At 42.2% G+C, this 14,291-nt stretch overlaps 1 protein-coding gene across 2 annotated transcripts in view; it reads left to right on the forward strand.

The window, feature by feature from the left end:
• Positions 1-14,291, forward strand: part of LOC141161750 (polypeptide N-acetylgalactosaminyltransferase 3-like) — an 89,615-nt gene that overhangs the window by 36,502 nt on the left and 38,822 nt on the right. Inside the window, exon 1 of one of the 2 annotated variants that reach the window (XM_073647021.1) lies at positions 13,488-13,505. The exons of the other annotated variant lie outside the window; for it this stretch is intronic. The gene's annotated coding sequence lies outside the window, so the exon portion shown is untranslated. Of the gene's footprint in view, positions 1-13,487; positions 13,506-14,291 lie in introns of those variants that run through there. 2 annotated transcript variants of the gene reach the window in all.

The raw sequence follows: 14,291 nt of genomic DNA on the forward strand, positions 1-14,291 counted from the left end.
GTCCGGCCAGGTACAAATAGGCAGCTGGTGGTTGGGGGCAGCCCGTTCCTGCCTGCTGTACCTGGCTGGACACAAATATAGGACGCAGCCCCACATCATTTTTTTTTTTAATTATTTCATGAATTTCCTGAAAAATTTAATTAAAAAATAAATAATAATTTAGGGACTGCATCTTTATTAACTCCTCAAATGTCATTTAGTGTTAAAATAAAGGATTTATTTAAAAAAAAAATTGGCGTGGGATCCCCCATAATTTTAGGCTCTAGCGGAGGTTAAGCAGACGGCTGGGGCAGATGTTTGAAGCCTGGGAAGGGGGTAATACCCACGGAGCTTCCCAGACTACTAATATCAGCCCCCAGCTGAATACCTAGCCTTTACTAGCTATTAAAATGGGGAACCCCCCCAAAAAAATGACGTGGGGTCCCCCTATTTTAATAGCTAGCAAAGGCTAGGCAGACAGCTGGGGGCTGATATTAATAGCCCAAGAAGGGTGCCATGAATATTGGCCCCCTCCCAGGCTAGAAACACCAGCCGTCAGCTGCCCCAGAAATGGCGCATCCATAGGATGCGCCAATTCTGGCACTTAGCCTCGCTCTTCCACGCTGCCCTCGTGCGGTGGCAGGGGGTAATAGTGGTGGGGTTCATGTCAGCGCCAGCTGCCATGAAGCCCAGGTTAGTAATGATGGGCGTCTATAAGACACCCCCATTACTAACCTACAAAGTGTTAAAAAGAAAAAACACACTACACCCAGAAAAAAATAATTTATTTGAAATAAAACACACCATTTTATTTAATTCTTAGTTTACTAAAAAAAAAATAGTTACCTGTCCACGTTCCTGCGCTGATCTCCCATGCACAGCTGTCACATCTGGAGATGGTGACAGCTGTGCATGGCTGCTGTAAGCTCACGCTGCCGGGAACACGTCCGCTCCCGGCAGCAGGAGCCACTGACTGAGGTCACCGGAGTGCATTCAGTCAGCGCAGCTCCGGAGACCTCCTTTACGGCACTGCTGCACCGTGGGAATTTCTCACGATACAGCAGGGCCGTAAAGGAGTTGACCGGAGCAGCGCTGCCTGAACTCCGGTGAACCCGCTTATGCAATGACGGGGCTGCTTTACGGCCCCGTCATTCTAGCGGCGGCAGCGGTTCAGAGCGGTCACATTCTATGTGGCTGCTCTGAACTGGAGATCTTCGTGGGACACTCGTGGACTACTACGGAGGGGTAAGGATAAGGTTGTGGTTTATTATTTTAGATTTTATTACAGGAGATCGATGGCTTCGGGGAATTAGGTGTCTAGGTGAGTATAGGTGTAGTTTTTTATTTTTTACTTTATTTTAGGTGGCGATCGGCGGGGACAGGTAATGTATGAACTAATTTATTGTAGGTAACCACTGGCCACCAATGACATGTATTTAAAATTTATTGGGGACACAGTAGGGCAATTTATATAGCAGGATCAGGCTGATGGGAACTACTGCTCCCATCGAGCTGATCCTGCTGGCACGAGTGGACGGGGGACAGACATAGGCCGATGGGAGTAGTAGTGTCACATCGGCCTATGTCTGCCTGCACGCACACACCCGCACACATCACACAGACACCGTGCACACCCGCACACATCGCACAGGCACCGCGCACACCCGCACACATCGCACAGGCACCCCGCACACATCGCACAGACACCGCACACACCCGCAGACATCGCACAGACACCGCGCACACCCGCACACATCACACAGACACCCACACACACCAATCATGACGGGTCTGGGAGGTGAGGCTGACCTGTGCGACCGTGGGAAAGTTCATGTGAGTTCATGCAATGCAGTCAAGCATGAACTCACATGAACCCTCTGAGGGCACCGCGGCTACTTCAAATGAACAGCTGATCGGCATCACCTGATACCTCAGCTGTTCATTTGAAATAACAGGCGGGAAAGCGCAGCACAGAACGGGAAAGCCGGCGGTGAAGTCTTTTCACTGCCGGCTTCCCCGCCCGGGTCCTTCGCTCCCCGCTCCTTGGTGCTGCGCTCCCCGCCCGGTCCTAACTTACGATCGGGATGGGAGGTGGCGAGGGGAGCGGAGGATCAGGGTGGGAGGCTGCGGGGAAGCAGTATGGGGTTGTGTGATTGTTTAAAAGCCGGCGGCTTTTTACCGCGCGCCGGCTTTTAAACAATCAGGAGAATTCTCCCACGCTGGGATGGCATTCTGATGACAGGCTGGATCGCAGCTGAGCGCTGCCATCCAGCTTGTCATCCTTCAGAGAAACTGCAGAGCGCAGGCATTATGGGAACTTCCGATTCCGGTATTCGATATTGTAAAAGTATCGGAATTAAGTATCGGAATTCCGATACCGCGAATATCGGCCGATACCCGATATTTCGGTATCGGAATGCTCAACACTACTAAAGACCCAAGGGAAAACTTTGCATGTTTCTGCATACTCCCTAATGAGAACCCTTCAGGGGAAAGAGTATAACACCTTGCTACTACTATCAAATTTACATTTCTTAAGTTGCTTCATAAAAATGTCTCTTCTATAACTTATTGAGGTAAATAGAAAAAAAAATCGGAACCTCCCCAAAGCACCTCACTTTTTTTTAATTTTATTAATTTTTTTAATCTTTATAGTCAGACGACTCGTAAAGCAATTTACCATATAGGATATTAAGAATATATACATTTATATAGATAAAACTATTGTTTTCTCCCCCAAGTTGTGAATCTGGAGCCCTTTCCTCTTCTCTTCCAGCTTTGTTTCAGACTTCCTACACTTGGCCGTAATAAGTCTTCCAGGTTCATTCATCCAATGATCTCTACATGACGTTTGTGTGTTTGCATGAATTTCCTGTACATATCCTAGTTTCTTCTGATAGCGCAGATTTACTGTATGGGCTTTTGAGATACTTCCTCCATTTCACCTACAGGAGCTATATCACATATATTGACAGTGAGGGTGATCAATGAGTGGAGCAGGCGGCCTCGAGAGGTGGTGAGTTCTCCTTCAATGGAAGTCTTCAAACAGAGGCTGGACAGACATCTGTCTGAGATGGTTTAGTGAATCCTGCATTGAGCAGGGGTTAGACACGATGACCCTAGAGGTCCCCTCCAACTTCAACATTCTATGACATTCTAAATCCATCGATCTTACGTAACATGGAGTTGGTTCTTTTGCAGGTATAAGTAGGGATGGGCAGACCGGTGGAAGTTCGGGTTCTGGTGCCCGATCTGGACTTTATTTTAAAGTTTGGTTCGGTACCAGAACAGTACCTGAGCTTCAACCAGACCCCGGATCTCTCACACTCACTCACTCCGGATCTCCGAACATTACTACAGACATCCAGGGAAAGTCCGTGTTCAGTGTTTTGCACCGGACAGTAACTGTCCAGTACGAACGCCGGACTCGTAAGTTCAGGTTCGCCCATCTTTAGCTATAAGAGTTTCCACTTTTCTGGGAAGGTTTTCTACAAGATTTTCAGCTGTGTTTGTGGAATTTTATTTTTTTGCCCATTCATCAAGAAGAGCATTTTTGAGGTCACTGATGTTGGCGTAAAGGGCCATGCTAAATTATCCCAAAAGTATTGGATGGGGTTGAGGTCGGGGCTCTCTGCGGCCAGTCATGTTCTTCCACACCTCCAAGCTTCACCCAACTATGCCTTTTATCGATTTTGCTTTGTACACTGAGTCACAGTCATGGTAAACAGAAAACTGTATTTCCCCAAACTGTTTCCACAAAGTCTGAAGCAATACAATTGTATATGTAGCTTCCGGCAGGGGTGCAGTGTTTGTGCAAATGTTAATACCAGAGGATCCATAAAAAAAATCACTTTTACTATGACATATTACAATCCATGTAAAAAAAAATCCATCCACCACCATAGGAAAAAGCAGACGTGTTTCAGGCACAGTCCTTAGTCATTTCCTTATACAAAGCATTTAAAATGTGGCTCATATCTAAGTAAATTTCTGTGAAATCGCATACTAACGACTCAATAATAAAAATACTAGAAAGGATAAATATAAAAGATAAAATAATTAAATACACATTGAAGAAAACAAAGATTTATTTCTAATAATAAATAATGTCGTGTCTCATATTCATACCATGAGGAACACTGCCTGGTTTGTAAAACATAAATCCACCATGATTCTCTCTCGAGAGAGAGAATTTTTGCAGCTCAAAAGTTTGGGTCCGGGTTCAAGTTCAGGTACAATTCTGGTAACCATACTGAACTTTGGAATAAAGTTTGGGTTGGGTACCAGAACCTGAACTTCCATGGGTACTCCTAATGTAGGTGCTTTTTTGGCAACAAAATTCACTGGTGTATTAAGAACCTGATTTGAGTTTCTTAATTTGATAAAGCATGGAGATATATTTTTTTGTTTCCACAATTTCCTTTTGTCACAAAAATAAAGGAAACTCACCTATTCCCACCACTGCGTTTTTTGTTTCTTATCACTTAACATGGAAGATCTATTGATTTTGTCAACCACTGCATTGGCTCCATCCAACATCTGCTGAGGATATTGTCCTTCTCGAAATTTATTACACATTTTTATGTTCTCTGACAGAGTAGATGGAACAGTAGTATTTCTTTATATCCTAAAAAGCAACTCCCCAATATTTTTGATGGCGTGTTTAGGACATACATGTCAAACTCTGGCCCGTGGGCCAAATCTGGCCTGCAGCGTGAATATACAGGGTGGTCCAAAAGTAGGTGGGCAGAAAATAATATTTATTTTGATTTATATATAAAATTGTATTTACGAACACAAGCATAACATTGACAATTAAATGTTATTCTGAACAATAATACAAAAGCCCTTAAATTTTATCAACGCAGGTGCTCAAACTGTTTTCCATTACAATTTGCACAGCTTTGAAGTCTGCCTCTTACTCTTCGACAAACTTTTTTGCACAAGTCTCTTTGGGTATTAATTTCTTGAAATGCATCTCTTATGTAATTTTTCAAGTCACTGACACTTTTTGGTTTTCGACTATAAACTTTGTCCTTGAGTACTCCCCAAAAGAGAAAATCCATTGGGGTCAAGTCTGGTGAACGTGCCGGCCAATCAAGTGGGCCTCTTTGGCCAATCCATTTATTAGGAAATGTTTCATCAAGACACTCGCGGACCACTCTTGAATAATGTGCAGGGGCCCCATCTTGTTGGAAATAAACACTTTTTTTTTCAAAGAGTCTGTGAGGAATGAAAAGTGGAATCTGATTGGTTGCTAAGGGCAACTGAGCCAGTTTTACTTTACACCATGTTTGATAAATCTCCCCCTTCATAACCTTATTACACTTTCTGTCCACCTACTTTTGGACCACTCTGTATTTGGCCCTCGACACCAGAACCACCACCCCTATGTTGGGCCATTATTCTGCATGGAGGACTATGTGGAGCCCGTTATTCTGTATGGAGGACTAATGGGCTCCACATAGTCCTCCATGCGGAATAACGGGCTCCACATAGTCCTCCATGCGGAATAACGGGCTCCACATAGTCCTCCATGCGGAATAACGGGCTCCACATAGTCCTCCATGCGGAATAACGGGCTCCACATAGTCCTCCATGCGGAATAACGGGCTCCACATAGTCCTCTATACAGAATATGTAGAGCCCGTTGTACTGTATACTGTTTGGCCTGCAACTTTGTCCAAGTTTATCATTTTGGCCCTTTGTGTGTATGAGTTTGACATCCCTGTTTTAGAATGACATGAAGAAGCCAATAAAGTAAAATTAACCGTAGGAAACCCAAGTAAGAATTCTGAGAACATACAAACTTCTTGCATACATTTTCCATGGTGGGATTTGAACCCAGGACCCCAGCGCTGCTGCCACTGAGCCACTGTGGTTCCCTCTACTTCTTCTCAATAATACCATTCACAGGGGTGGTGGAATATTTAGGAGATTTTTTTTTCGAACTGATTACACTGGTGGCTCTTATTACAGAACCGCATTGGTATCAGTGAGCTCTTAACCACCAGCCATTCTGTCATATGTTGGTAAAGGCAGACTGCATGGTGAGGGGCCGGATGTTATATACTGGAGGTGAGGGGCCAGATGAAAAACCTGAATTCAAGGTTGCTTGTCTTAATTCATTCGTCTATACAGTGTGTATATATTGATTAATTGGCTTTCTGTAAAATTGACCCACGTGTGAGATTGGGAACTGAAATGATAAACTCCGTTGAAGAGAAGCACGTGATTGGTGACCATCTCTGTACTTTTTCTGCGATGTCCATGAAGCCTAGCTTTTCCAACCCTGAGTTTTCAGCATGATTTCGTCCTCAGTTAAGGCATCTCTAGCAGATCAAAAAAAGCATGAGAACATGAAGGCCATATTCACACAACCATGTTCTTTTCGTGTCCTCAACAATGTTGACTGTTTTTCCATTTTTGCCATGGTCTGTTTTTTATCAGTTTGTGTTCCATGTGTCCGTTTCTACAATCTGAGTGTCATTTATTTTTCTCATATGCCAAAAAAAAAAAAAAAAAAAAGGAAACTGATTATGTTTCCCAAGTGTCTCCCACTAACAGGTGAGAAATAAACAGTACTGATATCCAGGTGTGTTTTTTTTTTTTTTGCAAACCCATTCACTTTTTTTAAGCAAATATGATCTGCACATTACACCACGGTAGGACGTACCACCATCTCTTTTTTATGCAGTCCATTAGTCCAGAAAAATGAAGCAGATGTTAAAAATACCCTTGAAATGTAAGATGACGCACAACTATGATGTGGTTTCTGGACAATATTTAGCCCTAAATGAAAAATACATTTGTAGAAGAGCAAAACCTCCTCTAATCTTCTATCTCAAAGGTAAATACGATACGGTCATCGCCTCTTGTAGGCCACACCATTATTTTTTTACAGCTGGTTGTGTTTGTATAAGGGTTTGGCTTAAATAAATAGAGTTTTCATGGATCATATAGAGCCATATTCCATTACTTGAAAATTATGTACCAAGGCACTTTTGAGAACTATGTAACAATAAAAACCCAAAAAACAATAAGAGAATTGTGTGGGTTTTGTTTCTTGTTTTTCACTGCACTTGCAATTTTGTTTCCCACTAAGGACATTGTATGGTATAATTAATGGCATCATTCAAAACTAACTACAACTCATCACTGAAAAGAAACACAAAAAAATCCGCACATACAGTACAGTCCAAAAGTTTGGACACACCTTCTCATTTAAAGATTTTTCTGTATTTTCATCACTATGAAAATTGTACATTCACACTGAAGGCATCAAAACTATGAATTAACAAATGTGGAATTATATACTTAACAAAAAAGTGTGAAACAACTGAAAATATGTCTTATATTCTAGGTTCTTCAAAGTAGCCACCTTTTGCTTTGATGACTGCTTTGCACACTCTTGGCATTTTCTTGATGAGCTTCAAGAGGTAGTCACCGGAAATGGTCTTCCAACAATCTTGAAGGAGCTCCCAGAGGTGGAGGCCAGGTCATCTGGCGTAGCACCCCATCACTCTCCGTCAAATAGCCCTTACACAGCCTGGAGGTGTGTTTGGGGTCATTGTCCTGTTGAAAAATAAATGATGGTCCAACTAAACGCAGACCGGATGGAATAGCATGCCGCTGCAAGATGTTGTGGTAGCCATGCTGGTTCAGTATGCCTTCAATTTTGAATAAATCCCCAACAGTGTCACCGGCAAAGCACCATCACACCTCCTCCTCCATGCTTCACGGTGGGAACCAGGCATGTAGAGTCCATCCGTTCACCTTTTCTGCGTCGCACAAAGACACGGTGGTTGGAACCAAAGATCTCAAATTTGGACTCATGAGACCAAAGCAGAGATTTCCACTGGTCTAATGTCCATTCCTTGTGTTCTTTAGCCCAAACAAGTCTCTTCTGCTTGTTGCCTGTCCTTAGCAGTGGTTTCCTAGGAGCTATTTTACCATGAATGCCTGCTGCACAAAGTCTCCTCTTAACAGTTGTTGAAGAGATGTGTCTGCTGCTAGAACTCTGAGTGGCATTGACCTGGTCTCTAATCTGAGCTGCTGTTAACCTGCGATTTCTGAGACTGGTGACTTGGATAAACTTATCTTCAGAAGCAGAGGTGACTCTTGGTCTTCCTTTCCTGCGGCGGTCCTCATGTGAGCCAGTTTCTTTGTAGCGCTTGATGGTTTTTGCAACTGCACTTGGGGACACTTTCAAAGTTTTCCCAATTTTTCGGACTGACTGACCTTCATTTCTTAAAGTAATGATGGCCACTCGTTTTTCTTTACTTAGCTGCTTTTTTCTTGCCATAATACAAATTCTAACAGTCTATTCAGTAGGACTATCAGCTGTATATCCACCAGACTTCTGCACAACACAACTGATGGTCCCAACCCCATTTATAAGGCAAGAAATCCCACTTATTAAACCTGACAGGGCACACCTGTGAAGTGAAAACCATTTTCAGTTGTTTCACACTTTTTTGTTAAGTATATAATTCCACATGTGTTAATTCATAGTTTTGATGCCTTCAGTGTGAATGTACAATTTTCATAGTCATGAAAGTACAGAAAAATCTTTAAATGAGAAGGCGTGTCCAAACTTTTGGTCTGTACTGTATTAGGCTATGTTCATACATCTTGTTTTTGTCTGCGTTTTTTGTTTGCTTTTTTTATGCAAATTTGCAGCTCCGTTTTACAGTGCCAGCAAAGTCTGAGATTCCAGAAATCTCATGCACACATCTTGTTTTTTTTATCAGGATTTTATGCTTTGTGTGTTTATTTTTTGCAAAATAGAGCATGTCTCTTCTTTCAGCATTTTTTAAGCCATTGAAAGTAATGGGTAGTGAAAAACGCCTAGTGTGAACATGGGTATCAGGGTTTGCTGCATTTTTAGTGAAAATAAGCACGTACAACAGTATGTGAAACACATTTATCTTTGCGATTTTTTTTCCATCTTCTCTTCCTCACTGAGATGGCAGTTTGGATTAGGACAGTTTAATTAAATTAGTGATGTGTAAAGTTTAAACATTGGCTGAGCCAGGTGTGAGACTGAACAATACCCTGAGCAACTGAATGGTAGACCATAGTGTGAAAATAAATAATGTCATACAAACTCAATGCACTACCAGAGTCTTAGGTAAACTATTCCTAAACAATTCACCTCCCCCCACTGTTACATTTGTAATTCTGGCTAATATAATTTCACATATGTCTTGCATTGGTGACCTGTGTTCATGCTTCTGTGGTGGAAGCACAGCTGAACTTTGGGATCCTGAAAAACGCACCAAAACCTGCGTTTTTGATGCAGCTTCTTTCCTGTCAAGAGATCAGGTTTTGCTGTTGAAAAAACACAATGTGTGAACTTAACCTTACAGTGGATGGGAAAATATTATGACTCTCTGGAGGATAAAGGAAAAAAAAAAGTATTGTTCGTGGCGGGATGGGGTTGAATTAAATGCATGCAATACTTGTTTTTAGAAATGTAATAAAAAATCAACCATTTCAAGTAAAAAAAACAAAACAAAAAAACTTTGGTATCTGAACGACCCTTACAATATGTACACATTTCCTAAAAACAAACAAACAAGACATCATATAGTATTGTGGATGCAAAAATAATTGCATATAATTTAGGCTGTGTTCACACATGGTGGTCATTTTGTTTTTTCCATTGTTTTTTTTTTTTTTTTTTTTTTTCCACAAAATCATGTCCAAACCAATGTGACCAAACCAAATTATAAAAACACCACTTTAAATCCAACCATTACACATGGATATCTTTCTTCTCTGCTTATTTCTGCAGGAGTCTTTGTCAGACAGCTGTGGTGGGCAGGAGGGTGACGTCTGACATGGGCACACCTGTCTAACCTTCTCGCTCTGTACATAGTGCCCTGCTGGGGCTGGAAACTATTACAATGGCAGAATGGAAATTGCTGGGGAATGTTGACTCATGTCTGAATTGAGCCGTGAAGTCTTAGCTTTGTACGTTGCTTCCAGCTAATTTTCATGGAACTTTTCTACATACATTTACTATTGGGCTTTGTCCACATGGAGTTTTTTTTAAAGCTGTCAAGAATGACGCGTTTTCTAGTTGAAATCCATTTCAGGAAACATTTCTCCTTTGGGGAGTTTTTAGAGGAGTTTTCAATTTCCTTAAGTAGTTTTGAAGAATTTTTGATGAATTGTTTTAGAAAAGGTGTTTTTTTTTTTTTTTTTTTCAGCTTTTTGATTGGGCAGTGCCTGGTTTGGAACAGATTCCATTAGGAGACTCTTCATAGACGTGACAGGCACTTTCTTTTCAAAACTTGAAGCAGGAAAAAATGCATAAAAGACTGAACATATGAGCAGCAAAGTGGTTTTACAGTAGTATTTGATAGGAAGAGTCTTTCAAGCGATGATTTAGATGATATTTGGAGCAGGCCCATTTAAAAAAAAAAAAAAATTCAGTATGCACTTTCTCTTATAATTCAGGTTAATCTATCATGTAACAATAATATTAAGCTGGGTTCTGGGACTTGCATTACTCACAAAAAGTTAAGGATATTTGGATTTTGGACAAAATTTCAGGATGAACCTAAAATGCACTCTAACATTTTCAGGTGAACTTAATGTGACCTTCTCTAAACTTTTGAATGCACACGTCCAACTATTCAATGTTTCAGTACTTTTTGCACAACTTGCTGTTCTCTAACATGGAGCCATGAATCGGCCAATAAATTTCGGGGTTCAATTAGAATTGGTATTAAACAGTCCTCCACATCATGTTGTTCACATTTTGATATCATGAGACCAAGACGACACATAACAAATGATCACCAGTACCTTGCAAAGTCGCGGGCCAACCAGCATACAGTACAATGGGCCTCACACTGTCCTCCATACAGTATAATGGGCTCCACGCAGTCCTCTATACAGAATAATGGGTCCCACATAGTCCTCCATACAGAATAATGGCCCCACATAGTCCTCCATACAGAATAATGGCCCCACATAGGGATGGCTGTTCTGGTGTCGCGGGCCAAATAAAACCACCCTGCGGGCCAGATTTGGCCCACAGGTCAGAGTTTGACATAAGTGGTTGAATGTCAAGAGTGTCATCAGCAGATTGCAACAGAGATACAGAGAGACAGGAAGAGTCACAGAAGGGCAGAGAAGAGGAAATCCTTTGGCCACATCCCACACTGACCGCTTCATTGTGATGGATGCCACACAACTCCAGGCACATTTAAGGGAGGTGAGAGGCAATCAAGATTCATGTCAGACCATTTGAAACTGTTTGCATCAGTGTGGTCTGCGTGCTAGACGACATGCTAGGGTACCTGACCACACGCACAGGTGTCATCGTCTTGCATATACAATGGACGAGGGACCAAGTGGGCCTTAGTGCTGTTCACTGATGAAAGTCAATTCCCACTGAGCAGAAATGATGGCTGCCAATGATGTTGGAGACGTCAAGTAGAGCGCTTTGTATCAGCCACTGTTGTCACCAAACGAGCATTTGGTGTTAGTGTGGGCAGGTGTGTCTAATCAATACAGAACTTCCCTACAATTTGTGACAAACCCCTACTTCTTGAATCTACTCTTTGCACAAACAACACAGGCCTAATTTCATCTTCATGGATGACAATGCTCCAGCTCATCGAGGTCGCATCATTAGGGAACGGCTGCTGGAGACTGGGGTACCTCAAATGGAGCAGCCTGCACTTTCTCCAGACCTAAATCCCATAGAAAACCTATGGGATCAGCTGAGTCGCCGTGTAGAGGCTCGTCACTGTGTACCCCAGAACCTCAATGACCGAAGGGTCGCGCTTCAAGAAGAGTGGGACGCCATGCCTCAGCAGACTATAACTCCACTTGTGAGCAGCATGTGACGTCGTTGTCAAACTGTAATTGTTGCTCAAGGCCACATGACAAGTTATTGAGACATTGACATTTTTTGTTGAGGTATCTCCACCACTGTTGTTGGCTTTTGTTTCAATAAATTGTTTGCGATGAGGAAGTCACCATTACATGCTTATATGTTAATGCCCTACTTTCATTATAAAAAGTTCCCGCTTCAGTGATATTTTAAGTTTTCCATAAATTTTGCCCGAAAGCCAAATATCCCTAACTTTTTGTGAGTAGTGTAAGATTGGTGGGGGGGTCCAACTCTGGACACCACCACGATCAGTCTATGGAGTCTATGGTGCACTGCAAGTGGCACAGCTCTTTACATCGAGTAGTGGCCGTGGATGGTACTGCAAGTTCTCCCCCATTCATTGTTATGCGAGAAAGCTACGTACCATTTACATCCACCACTCAATGTGTGTTTCTGTGCCACTTCCATGAACCTCTCACTTCAGATAGGTGGGGGTCCAGCTCTGCTGATTCAAACGAACTTCCAGAACAAAAGTTATCAATAATAAAGTCCCAGAAAGCCCATTTCTCATTTTATCCTGAAGTTTTATAATATGTTTTCCTTTGTTATCCAAGGGCCCATGTTGGTGTCCACCCTCTAAGCAGGGTACATGTGGTGTAGGGCAGGCAGATGCAGAAGTTGTCCCCAGGCTCTGGTTCTTGAAGGAGCACAAAAGCCTTTCCTCCACCATAAGATGGCGGCATTACTAATGGTACATGTTAGGTTGGGGCCCTATGATTGATATTGCATTGAGGCTCAAAAACTTTTACATTACACCCCTCCCAGTAGGACACGTGCCAGGTTGTAGGCACGTCCTGTACTTGAAACCATAGGTCATGTTGCACTGGCATGGCGCCCTGCTTATCTCCTTACTATTGAAATCCGGTTTAATTTGCTTTGATGCACTTCACTGGCAACAAAATGGCCGTGAATATCAGGAAATAGCAGCGTTGCAGAATGGAACAAAAAGCTATGACTGCTTCAAAGAACATTATATAACACTGGCTACATTCTTTTTCTCCCTCTGCGGCAATAGTGCAGCTTTCTGCTGTATTGTTACGTGGATGTACCCAGTAGTCTGTGTCCTTACAATGTGTAACGGCCTCAGTGCCTTTTTCTTCGAGAAACATCTTGAACCCAATTAAAGGAGTTTTCCATAACATATATGTATATTTTTAAAGAGCTCGTATTAATATTAACACATAAAGTCATACTTGCCCATTACAGATCTCCTGCGGCTTCTTTCCTGAAGCTTTCTCTGTCCTTATTGGTCTCTACATGATTGATCATGCACTTCTGGTAATTTCCAATGTGTCGAGATGAGATCAGAAAGTAGAAACCAATAGGGGCGCTGGAATTGGGGAGGTTTATCTGTTTCAACCTAGATGCAAGAAGTTTGGCTTTATCTTTTGACAATGACAGGTCTCTGATGAGATCATTTAATTCATGTTGAGTAAAGCGTTCTGGCTGCTCCATCAGGTACATACTCATCTTGACTTGAGGTCTCCATGCCTTCACTAGTAACTTCAGCTCCATATTCTTCTTCATTTTCATCTAATCCAGAGAATGGTGGTACAGGAACTGGCAAGGTATCCTCATGTGGAGCTGGCCTAATCGCAGATTCAAGTTCAGGGTAATTCATCTTATGTTTGTTCTTTGTAGAAAAGCCCTTCAGTTTGACAAAACAAAAGTAGCAGTCATCACTATGATTTTTGGGTTCTCTCCAAATCATGGGAACCGCAAATGGCATAGCCACTTTCCTCATATTCAACCAGTCACGAAGACCATTTGAACAACTTGAGCATATCACATGAGGGGTCCAGCTTTTGCCTTGATCACCAAGTGGACAGTTAAAGTACATCTGGTACATCATTTTAATATCATGAGTGATTGAACGTACTTGGCCTTTCCACACACATAGCAGAATTTGTCCGGATGACTGATACACTGTGGGGGCATTTTCTCCTTTAAATCAGATCAAACAGTAGAGTAAGTTCAGTTCTATGGTGGTGACAAACTCAGACAAAAATGCGAAGAGCCGGTATGTAGATATTTCCCCAGAGATGACAGAGGCAGCTTGTATTTAGAATAGTGTTGAGCGAGTATGTTCTGTCCGAGTATGCTCGGGCCGAGCTCCGAGTATTTACAGCTGCTCGGTGATATGGTTGAATCGCTCCCGTGTGCATGATTTGCTACTGTTTGACAGTTTTATTACATGTGAGGAATGTGTAAGAAATAGACATTCCTCACATGTATTAAAACTGTCAAACAGTTGCAAATCATGCACACAGGAGCGATTCAACCATATCACCGAACAGCTATAAATACTCTGAGCTCGACCGAGCATACTCGGCGAAAGGGTTAATAGAACATTCTCGCTCAACACTAATTTAGAACTGATTTTACTGGAGGTAATCTG

Source organism: Phyllobates terribilis, unplaced genomic scaffold, assembly GCF_046119375.1.
Source record: "Phyllobates terribilis strain yellow unplaced genomic scaffold, ASM4611937v1 Scaffold_9__5_contigs__length_417890890, whole genome shotgun sequence".
NCBI lineage: Eukaryota > Metazoa > Chordata > Amphibia > Anura > Dendrobatidae > Phyllobates > Phyllobates terribilis.